This window comes from Nycticebus coucang, chromosome 16, assembly GCF_027406575.1.
Source record: "Nycticebus coucang isolate mNycCou1 chromosome 16, mNycCou1.pri, whole genome shotgun sequence".
Lineage (NCBI taxonomy): Eukaryota > Metazoa > Chordata > Mammalia > Primates > Lorisidae > Nycticebus > Nycticebus coucang.
This window is the reverse complement of record NC_069795.1, coordinates 18677717-18688319: the sequence shown is the minus strand read 5'-3', so window position 1 is coordinate 18688319 and position 10603 is coordinate 18677717. Positions and strand designations below refer to the sequence as shown.

Genomic DNA, 10603 nt, shown 5'->3' with positions numbered 1-10603 from the left:
TTTCTTATTAACTGGAATTAATGGTAATTTATGAAGTATTTTTCCATTTGTAAACGTAAGTGTTTCTGTATTCCAACCCACGAAGCACTGGGCACTGCTGGGAGTCTGAGAGTAACATCTGCAATCCATTCATCTGTGTAGGCTGTGAGCAGGTGAGGAGAGGATCAGAGTCCAGCTGTCAGAGGCACCATGGAACTGACTGTCCAGGCTTTCTGCTAATAATTACAAGCATAGATGTGCCCTTTCTTCTAGTGTTCTATTCCCACTGGAGGCTTTTTATTAAGACCTTATTCCTGTGAACACATTGGGGCACAGCATATGGTCTTCAAGGTGCCAGGGTGGAAAATTGCAGGCAGGAAGCAAGAATTGTGCACTCACTCTTTCTTCCTGCTTTTCAGGAACCCAGACTGTCAGGCATGAAACTACAGGTGAACCCAAACATCTGTGCCTGCAGAGAGACATCTCCTGTGGGGCCACACACCACCTGACACCAGGAGGCTGACACAGACTCCAGGGCAGAAGTTGTTACCATCACTGTACTAACTCTCCCAAGGAGACCTAGGATCTTCCAGGATGGGCAACACCCCCTCAGGGGAGGAGCCATCAGAGAAGGCTCAGTCTCCTCCAAACGCATCCCTTACCCTTATTTGATTTTCTTTGTAATGATTTCTGGATATTGGCCTCTTTTGCTGTTGCCTGGAATATCCTTTTGACTTGGGTAAGTATGCTGTCGAAGCTGGTCAGGTTAATTGGTGGCACCAAGCCCGTAGAACATCCCAGCGAAGCAGATTAACTAGTGACAGTTTAGAGGGTGGTGGAGGACTCAACATCTTTCTCTGAGGTCTGGGCCGTCCCTGTATTCCACAGTCTTCTTTGGGTAGAACACTTTGTCATCTTTGACAGATCTATTTTGTTTGGTTCTTTTTGCTGGGGCTCCTGGTAAAGCAATTGTGCGTGGTCAGTTAGAAGCCTGCTGATCTTCTTAAGTTTCTACTGACACTTGTTCGAATCTGGAAATCTTATATTCTTGCCTTGACTTCCCTGTGGATTTCCACTTCTTGCCTCTTGTATTCTCTATACAGAGAAGAAGTGGACGTTAATAAGAAGAGAATTCTTCCAAAATCCCACATCAGCTTTACAAGTGACTGATAGCTATATGCGATCACTTCTCTGCTTCTTCACTGGATCATTTTTTGGTTGTAGATCTCTTTATAAAAAATTCCCAAAATAGAATTTTACCCTGCTTATTTATTTATTATGCTTTCTTGAAGGTAGAGCTCACAGTCAGTTTTTATTTATTTATTTTTGCATAAATATGCACACACAGGTTAAATAACTTCATGACTTTTTCCCCCATTTAAATAGTTATTGAGTTTATTCTGGATGCTTGGCCTTTGGAAAGATTCTAGGGAATATAAATGTGGATAAGACCTGCTGACTGCCCTTGAAGAACTCATAGTTTAGTTGGGAAAACAGTTACCTTAGTGGTTGACCATAATATGCAGTAATAAGTGTCGTAAAGCATGAAGAAAGTGCTAGTCATTAAGAGTAACAGCTGAAAAATCATATGTAGTTTCAGCTATATATAGATATAGCTCTGAGACATGAATATACATGAACTTCTTTCAGAGAAATTCCAGGAGGCTGAACAATGACATACAATAATGCTTAAAAAATCTTAGGAACATATGCCCTCCACAAGGCATATATTAATTGTCTAGACTCTAGAGAAATGAAAATAAAATAGTTATGAGAATGGAGTAATAGGAAAAAGGACAGAGAAGTCTCTGAAGTTTTGGAACAGGTGGCGGTAAGATGAAGATAGCTACGAGGACAGCATTTTAGGCAGTCACGTGGTAAAAACTTACTCAAAGGCCAGTGAAAGGGAGAGGCCATTGACCTTGGCAGGAAAGGTGCAGTCATTGTGAAGTTTCATGGTCTTGCTGAGAGCTACAATTTCACGGCTCAGTAGGATTAGTTGAGCAGGAGGGTTTGAAGATACACTTGCAAAGCTTCAGAAGAGAGGAAGTTAGATATTTTTGAAGATAGTAGGTAAGTAACATTAAGACAACGGAGCAGATTGTAACATTTTTTGTAGACTATTAATTTTTTCCCAATCTACATTTAGTGAGTTTTGACTTTTTTTGGGCAAACTGTACTGTCACATCTAATCTATAAATAAAACATGGACCAGTCTTTGCAGAATATCAGCAGCTGCTTCACATTGCCCTTGAAGGACAATTGCATAAATACTTGTTTTTGTTGGTAGCTGTGATGAGCAACATCCAAGAAAGATACAGAACCCTAAAAACAAAGGTCCCGTGTTTTTGTGACAGCTGTGATAAGAAACTTGAGAAGAGGCAGAGTGAATGTCTGCTACAGGGACTTCCTAGCTTTCAAGCCATGTCCTGCAGACTTTGATTTTAATTAGAGAGTAATTTCTTTGTTTTTTCACGTATCAGGAAAGTCACATTTTCCTCAGTGAAATACAAATAGTCCCATCCTAATCTGAAGAATTTGAGAAAAAGGAAAGTTAAACAGGGAAGTTGGAAGGTGATAAAAAAAATGTATCTGTTTGTTTATTCAACAATACTCATTTTAGAAGGTTCTAAGGCTTGTCTGCCTTAATGGGATCAAAAACTTCTGGATTTAGATAATTAGAGAAAAGAAGCTGGAACAATGGGGTGATGGTGATTGGAAGAAAAGTCATTATTGAAGTGAAGCTATGATTGGAATGCTGTTATTGGTAATGACAAGATCTAGGGCAGTGCTTTTGATTATTATTTTTTTTTCTGTTGTACATATAGAAAATGATAATAATTTACAGCATCCCTGGACAGTAAGAGACTGCCTGAGGCCAGGAGTGATTGGTGGGAGGCTTTGGATGCCTCCACCCTGCTCCTCCCTGATCCCCCCTCACCCTTTGAGGCTGAGGATCATGGACACGAGTTGGGGTGTTTGATCCATGCTATGACCATGGGAGTGGACGGCTGGACTGGGATAAGGAACCAGGAACTTGAGAGGCTGATGTGTTGGAAAGGTCATGCACATAGTTATAGAAATCCCCAAGGCTTATGAGGAGATTGCACAGAGACAGTGGCAGAACTTAACCAAGAACTAAAACCTTCAAAGAGGTCTGCAGATAATAGCAGCAAAAAAGGATGGTTGTTTCATAGTATCAGTCTGCCGGGGCTGCCATGACAAATGCCGTGAATGGGGCTGCTCATAGTTGTAGATACTAGAGGTCAGAGATCAAGGTGTTGGCAGGGTCGATTTCCTTGGAGGCCTCTCTCCTTGGCTTCTAGATGGCAGTCTTTTCTCCCTTTGCAGTCACAAGGCATTTTTTCTGTATGTGTCTGTGTCCTAACCCCCTCTCCTTATAAAACACCAGTAATGTTGTACCAAGGCCCACTTCCATGACCTCACTTAACCTTAATTACTTTTTTAAATAGCCTAAACATGGTCACATTGTGTGGTACTAAGGGTTAGAACTTCAACATGTAAATTTGGGGGGGAAGGACATAATTCAGCTCACAACACTGATAATGGGAGCCTTATGGTTAGGGAGAGGCTTTAGGGCAAAGGGAGGGATAATTATATAAGAAGGCCAACAAAGAGCCATGGGGATAATACCTACTGTACCCCCAGACCTAGGACAGATAGCAGAGAAGGCAGCAGAGAAGGCAGCAGGTATACTTAGGGGTACAAAAAAGCAAAGGAAACCTTCAGAGATGAGGGTGACCTTCAAGGGGATTTTATGGCTGGGCACATGGTAACATTTCTTGCTTTACTGACTTATTCCTGTCACCTGTGGACCCCAAATAAGTCTAGCAGTCAGGATGTCTTACATGATTTGTGCAACATCCTCTCTCGTTCTTCCACCTTAGCTCGTGCTGGGAGTCTCCTCCTTCCAGGGCTCCGTGAGAGCGGCACTTTCTGCCTTCTCGTGGTGGTGTCCTCTGTGAATATGATGCTATTTGCATTTTTATGAAGCCCTCAAGATGTCAGAATAGTATTATATTGCTCCCCTCTTTGGTTCACAGTGAGTCTGAACCACACAGGGCTTCCCATTGATGCTGGGGTGTGGCTGCTCTGCTCTGCAATGTGCCTGGTCCCCTGGACCCTGTGAGAACAGTGTCTTCCTTCACCTTTGGCCGGCAGCGGTAACTTCATCTGTTGCAGATCTGGTTTCTGGATAATGGACACTGTGTAGTCCTCCTCAGTGGTTCTATCTTCTTCTCTTGTCTCTTTTAGGTGACTGCCAAGGCCTTTGAGCAAATTAAATTAGAAAAACTGAGATCTCTTGGAGCAGATAAACATTTCATCAAACAAACCCAGTGCTTGGATTTTGTTCCCCTACTTGGCCCTTTCCAGCATTCAGATCTCAGAGAAAATGACCACTTTTCAGAAAGGCCTCCCCTGACCTCTCTGCTCAAAGATGTCCCTCCTCTTCCTCTCCACAGTTGGTCTCGATCATATGAACCCACATTAGTATCTTCCTGTGATGATCATTATCTAGAATTATTTTGCATTTTTCTTGTTTATGTTCTATGGTGCCACGCCGTTAGAAAAGGCTCACCTGTCGTGTCCAGCAGTGCCTAGAACAGTGCCTCCAACATGTTATTATCTTTTTTCAACAAATGTCTGATGAAAAATTAATGAGTTAATGCATCTGAGAACAGTGAGCAGCACTGGCATTGCATTTGGTTTTATCATCTAGCGTTTTAAATAAAAATGTTCTGTTTATTGAGTCTGATTTCTTCTGAGCCTTTCAACTTTTTTGAAAGTTAATTTGCACTGAACACTGGGTCTTGGTAGAATGCAAGTGTGCTCTAGAACTGGCCTGATTTACTAAGAATACACAAAAATCACAAAGTCTCAAGACTTTGCATTATCCCTATCATTGTCCTTTTCATTCAGTGTTCTAACTGAATTCTTGCACAGAGCTTTTGGCTTCCTCCCAATCAGTAGCCAAGGGGATGTGGAAATATTCTTCAGGCTGCCATTCCTGATGTTCCAGTGCCCAGAGGCAAATACTGTGCTCCAAAGTACAGGACAGGATGTTGCAAACCATCAGTAACTGCCCTTCCTTTGTGACCCAGGTGGGGTTTGTGTGGGAGGTAGGCTGCAGTGCTAACTCTTACATTTCAGTGGTGGGTTGGAGGGCCTATCATTGCCACTTCATGCTAATTCATGCAGCATACCTCAGAAGTATTGCAGGTTCAGTTCCAGATCATTGCAATAAAGTCAATATCACAATAAGGCAAGTCACATGAATTTTGTTGTTTCCCAGTACTTATAAAGGTTATGCATATACTATACTTATACTGTTAAGTATGCAATAGCATTATTTCTAAAAAATGATGTGCAAACCTTAATTTAGCAATTCTTTATCATTAAAAAATGCTGATGGTGGGCAGCGCCTGTGGCTCAGTGAGTAGGGCTCCGGCCCCATATGCCGAGGGTGGTGGGTTCAAACCCAGCCCCGGCCAAACTGCAACAAAAAAATAGCCGGGCATTGTGGCGGGTGCCTGTAGTCCCAGCTGCTTGGGAGGCTGAGGCAAGAGAATTGCGTAAGCCCAAGAGTTAGAGGTTGCTGTGAGCTGTGTGACGCCACGGCACTCTACCCAAGGGCAGTACAGTGAGACTCTGTCTCTACAAAAAAAAAAAAAAAATGCTGATGGTTTTCCGACCCTTTAGTGAGTAATAATCTTTTTTCTGGTGGAGGATCTTGTAGTAATGTTAAGGGCCTTGATGAAGTAAGCTTTGGCTTAAAGAGAATGTTGCACCTGGGTTGATTTTCTCTTCAGACCATATATTTTCTCCATATATTGGCAATAGTCTGTTTTGCTTTCTTATTATCTGTGTGCTCATTAGAGTAGCACTTTTAATTTCCTTCAAGAGCTTTTTCTTTGCATTTACAACTTGGCTAATGATTGGGTCAAGAGGTCTAGCTTTTGGCCTGTCTTGGCTTTGGACATGCCTTCCTCACTAAGCTTAATCATTTCTAGCTTTTGGTTTAGAATGAGAGACAAATGACTCTTTCTTTCACTTGAACACTTAGAGACCAAGGTAGGGTTATTAATTAATTTCAATATTGTTACATCTCAGAAGATGATGAGGCCTGACGGGGAGAGAGAAGGGAATGGCTAGTCAGTGGAGCAATCAGAATGAACACATTTATCAATTAAGTTCACCATTGTATATGAGTGTGTTTCATGGCACCTCCAAAACAATTACAATTGTAACTGAGAGATCATTGATTACAGATTATAATAACAAACATAATAACAATTGAAAATTTTGAAATATTGTGAGAATTAGCAAAATGTGACACAGAGACGCCATGTGAGCATCTGCTATTGGAAAAATAGTGTCGATAGACTTGTTCAATGCAGGGTTGCCACAAACCTTTGATTTGTAAAAACTGCAACATCTAAGAAGTTCCGTAAAGCAAAGTACAATAAAACAAAGCATTCTTGTATTTGCTTTTGGCCTTCTGTGCCTTGTCTCTAGTCAAACATCCCCTGGATAATGACTGTGTCTCACATGACAACCTGGCAACTGGGATTGCAGACTACTCCCAGTGCATCATTCCATCTGATTCCTTAAATCAGACCCTGCAAGAGATGGTGCTAATCTGGACTGTGTTTGAGTTTCTTCCCCATCCTTTGGACTTTGACGCTTTTCTCCTGGCCTGGAGCCAGTTCTCCTTCTATGAGTTAGTATTTCTCAACTTCATTTAATTTGGTGCCCTCTAGCTCTCTCATTCAGAGCCTTATCTCTTTGTAGCATTTCTCAGCATAATATTCCTACTGATGAGATATCCCAGCCACAAATTCATCCAGCCACCTCTTACAGAAACAGGTGCTCATAAGAATCAAATGTAGAGAGATGCCAAAGATAGAATACATTAAAAGAATTTAAACTCATAGCTTATTTTCAGAACATTGACCTTAATAGAATGTTAAGCTTCCTTTGGGCATTCAAATAACTAGAGTAAAATTCAATGTTGTGCAGACATTTATCATAAAGAATACCAATCATCAAATCAAGTCCCTGAACAATAAGAGCTGCATACTATAATACCCTATAGTGACATGATTAAATTATGGTCACTCGTTCAATTTGTTTCTTGTCACCAACATGAAAATGGGCTTTTCCTGACCTGTGGAAAACTGAATAATTTATTTTCATCATTGAGGAGGTGGGTAGGCCAGTATTTATCTTTCCGAGTTGGTATTAAATATTAATTAATTCCAAAAATTATTAATGCCACTGTAGCAAAGAAACACTGAAAGGTAAAAAGGAGGGAAAACCCATTGCCAGATTTGTTGAAGTAACATGAGACAGATGATATACCCAAAGTCAAGATATTTATTCATTCTATGGAAGCATCAGTTAGAGAAAGTCCAAGAAGCTCGTCCTTAAGGTGAGGGGCCTAGCTAAGGGGCACTATTTTTTTTTTCTGACATTACATGACCAAGAGAGCACCTATGGGTGAGTATTTCACTATAATAAGCATAATCATTATGAATTATGAAGACTTTATTAAAATGTATGTATCATATTGAGTCATTGTGGGAATATCAACTATTTCAACCAAATCAAATACATTAGTAATATATTTAAAAATACTAAGAAAACTTATTTGCCTAGATTCATTTAAATTAGGACTATTTTGGAATCAATAAGCCATTTCAAGAATTCTAAAATGCTGAAATGTATGGTCTTTGCTCACTCTAGGCTGATGTCAGTAGAATAAAATGCAATTTTTGGTTCTGCTTTATTACCTATTGATGTTTTGTTTAACTTTATTCAAGAGGGAGAGATGAAGAATAATGTGTACAGTGAGATAACTGGAGTTAGGACAATTGCATGTTTTGACCTTGATTTCTACTCTAGTTTCAGATAATTGGACCAAGAGGAGTGTCTTACACAGCTTGATATTGATTAGGAAATATCATCTCATATGCCTGTATATAGGAAGTCATTGATAAAAAAAAAATGGGTAAACGTCTCCATCCCCCAGAATGACCTGCCATGGGACCTGAGGTATCACCAAGGTAGGTGCTTCCTCGGGGTGATGATTCCATAGAGTTCACCATTCCCATGTGGTGAAATAGTACCAGGCTCTCACCTGGAGAACAGTACCTATGAGTACCTGGACCAGGCTCTCACCTGGAGGACGTACCTATGAACACCTGGACCAAGCTCCGAGCTGGAGGACAGGTGCCCACGAGCACCTGGAACACACCTCACAGCATGGTAAGCTACTGCCTGGTAAGCACACAGGATGCTCAATATTGAAAAAATGCAAATATATAACTCTTTAAAGTTTTAACAGTTATCAAAACAGTAAGAAGGTGACTGTGGTATAAAAGAGAAACTATTTTTGACAGATTGTAAGAAAGCATAAAAGGGTTCTCTGCATTCATTCACTCATTCATTTATTAGGCACTTTAGATCACATAATGTGTTCTCAATAGAAAATATGCAAATATACAGTCTTGATACAAGAATGGTAGGTGCTACCTACGTAACAAGGCTGTTACTCAGGTAGCATTCACAGGATAGCCTGTACCAAATGTTAACATATTAAAATGCTTCTTTACTGGTTGATAGTCACTGTTCTCAGGTCCCCTAAATGGCCCCTTATTCCCCTGGCCTCTCTGACCCTTTCATAATAGGATCCCCTGTGTCTCACTTGGGTCCAGTGATTAAGATTTGATAGCCCCCAAGCACAATTCCTATCACTCATTCTGATTGGCTGGTGCCAACACATCCTTATTATTTTAAAGATTGCCTCTTTGTACCTGGTGGAAGAGCAGTGGTTCTTAAACTCCATTACTCCCTAGGATCAAAACAGCTGATTGAGCTCACGCCAGAACTCTCAAATGATAAGCCCCCAGATGAGGTCTGAAGGCTGGTTCAGAACAATTGTGCTAGAGGAACACAGGCTATGATGGCCCGTTATGCAAGGGGACTCACAAGTTGCATGACTATCCAGGGGAAGAAGCAACTCTAAGCAAGTGGGTCTCAATCATGGCTGCCCACTGGCATCACCTGCACATAAAGAAAATGAAAAAAAAAAAAGCAAAAATCCTGATACCTTTGGTCTTACTCCAAAGATTCTGATTTAACTGGATTGGAGAAAGGCCTGGATACATGGATCACACTGATTTTTTTTCGTTGTTGTTGTTCATTTTTACACACCGTTGTTGTTGTTCAAGTATAGCAGAGAATAATAAAGTAAGTTAAAGCGCCCAGACTTGGGAATAAGTATAAAAGGCTTAAAAATAGGAAAACAAAAGATATATTGATAATATGTGTGTGTCAGAGAGAGAAAGAGGATAAACTAAATTAACTAAATAAAAAAGGTATAGTATACCTCTTTTAAAAGAGGCTTCATCATTAGACTTTGTTAAGGTTTTCCTAGATTCTAATAACTGTATTATTATTATTTTTATATGGGTCTCTTTAAGGTGTTTCTGAGTGATTGACAGACTGGCAATTCTGATCATAAGACCCCGGTCTCTAACATTCCAGGGCTTACAGAGCATTATAAGAGCAGCTCAGCTCAATAATTGATGCTCTCCTCCTCCTTTGCACCCTCTTTCCCCAGTTCGCTACTGTGGGCCCAAGTGTGTTCGTTACCTCCCCAGTCTCACTTGCAGCCAGAACTGTGACATCAGCTCTGCTTTCTGGTGTTGGCTGGAGTTAAGTCATGGGGAGAACTAGCTTCAGAATCACGGCCTGTGACTAGTCGTGAGCTCCCAACTTGTTGCCTCTTTGATAAGTACTCATCATCTATGCGTTTGCTTGTTTCTTAGAACTGATCCTTTGTTTTGAGTCCAACTTTGTCTTGTCCAGTAAAGACTCCCAGGAACACCTCTGTCATTAAGCAAGTTGGGTTTATCACTTGTTGCAGTGAAGGTGATCACACACCCATGGGAAGCCACAAGATGCCTCAGTAAGAAGGTGTTAGAAGGCGGCGCCTGTGGCTCAGTGAGTAGGGCACCAGCCCCATATACCGAGGGTGGCGGGTTCAAACCCAGCTTTGGCCAAACTGCAACAAAAAATTGCCGGGTGTTGTGACGGGCACCTGTAGTCCCAGCTACTCGGGAGGCTGAGGCAAGAGAATTGCCTAAGCCCAAGAGCTGGAGGTGCTGTCACACTCTACCAAGGGTGACAAAGTGAGACTCTGTCTCTCACACTTTATGGGGGCAAGACATGATTGCAAGAGGGACTTTACCTAACAATTGCAATCAGTGTAACCTGGCTTATTGTACCCTCAATGAATCCCCAACAATTAAAAAAAAAAAAAAAGAAATTGAGTCCCCTGGGGAAAAAGAAATAATAAAAAAAAAAAAAAAAGAAAAATTGTCTTGCCAGATTTGAGCTTTAGTTGTAATGAGGGATGTCTAGGGAAGCAGGTATTCATATAGATTGGGTGCTGTCAGAAAGTGGGGGCAATTCTATAATTGGCGAGCTTAATAAATATTGTCTGTAGAGGGGGCAGATTATAAAGCAGTAGTCACTCATTTTAGCTAAGAGCGAAGGAGTTTTGTATTTTGTGGGCAACTGTGGTTGTACCTAAGCT

The 10603-nt window shown here is 41.0% G+C and overlaps 1 pseudogene; it reads right to left on the bottom strand.

The window, feature by feature from the left end:
- Positions 1-256: 256 nt before the first annotated feature.
- On the bottom strand, positions 257-8114 carry LOC128567384 (developmental pluripotency-associated protein 4-like; annotated as a pseudogene).
- Between the last annotated feature and the right edge of the window lie 2489 nt (positions 8115-10603).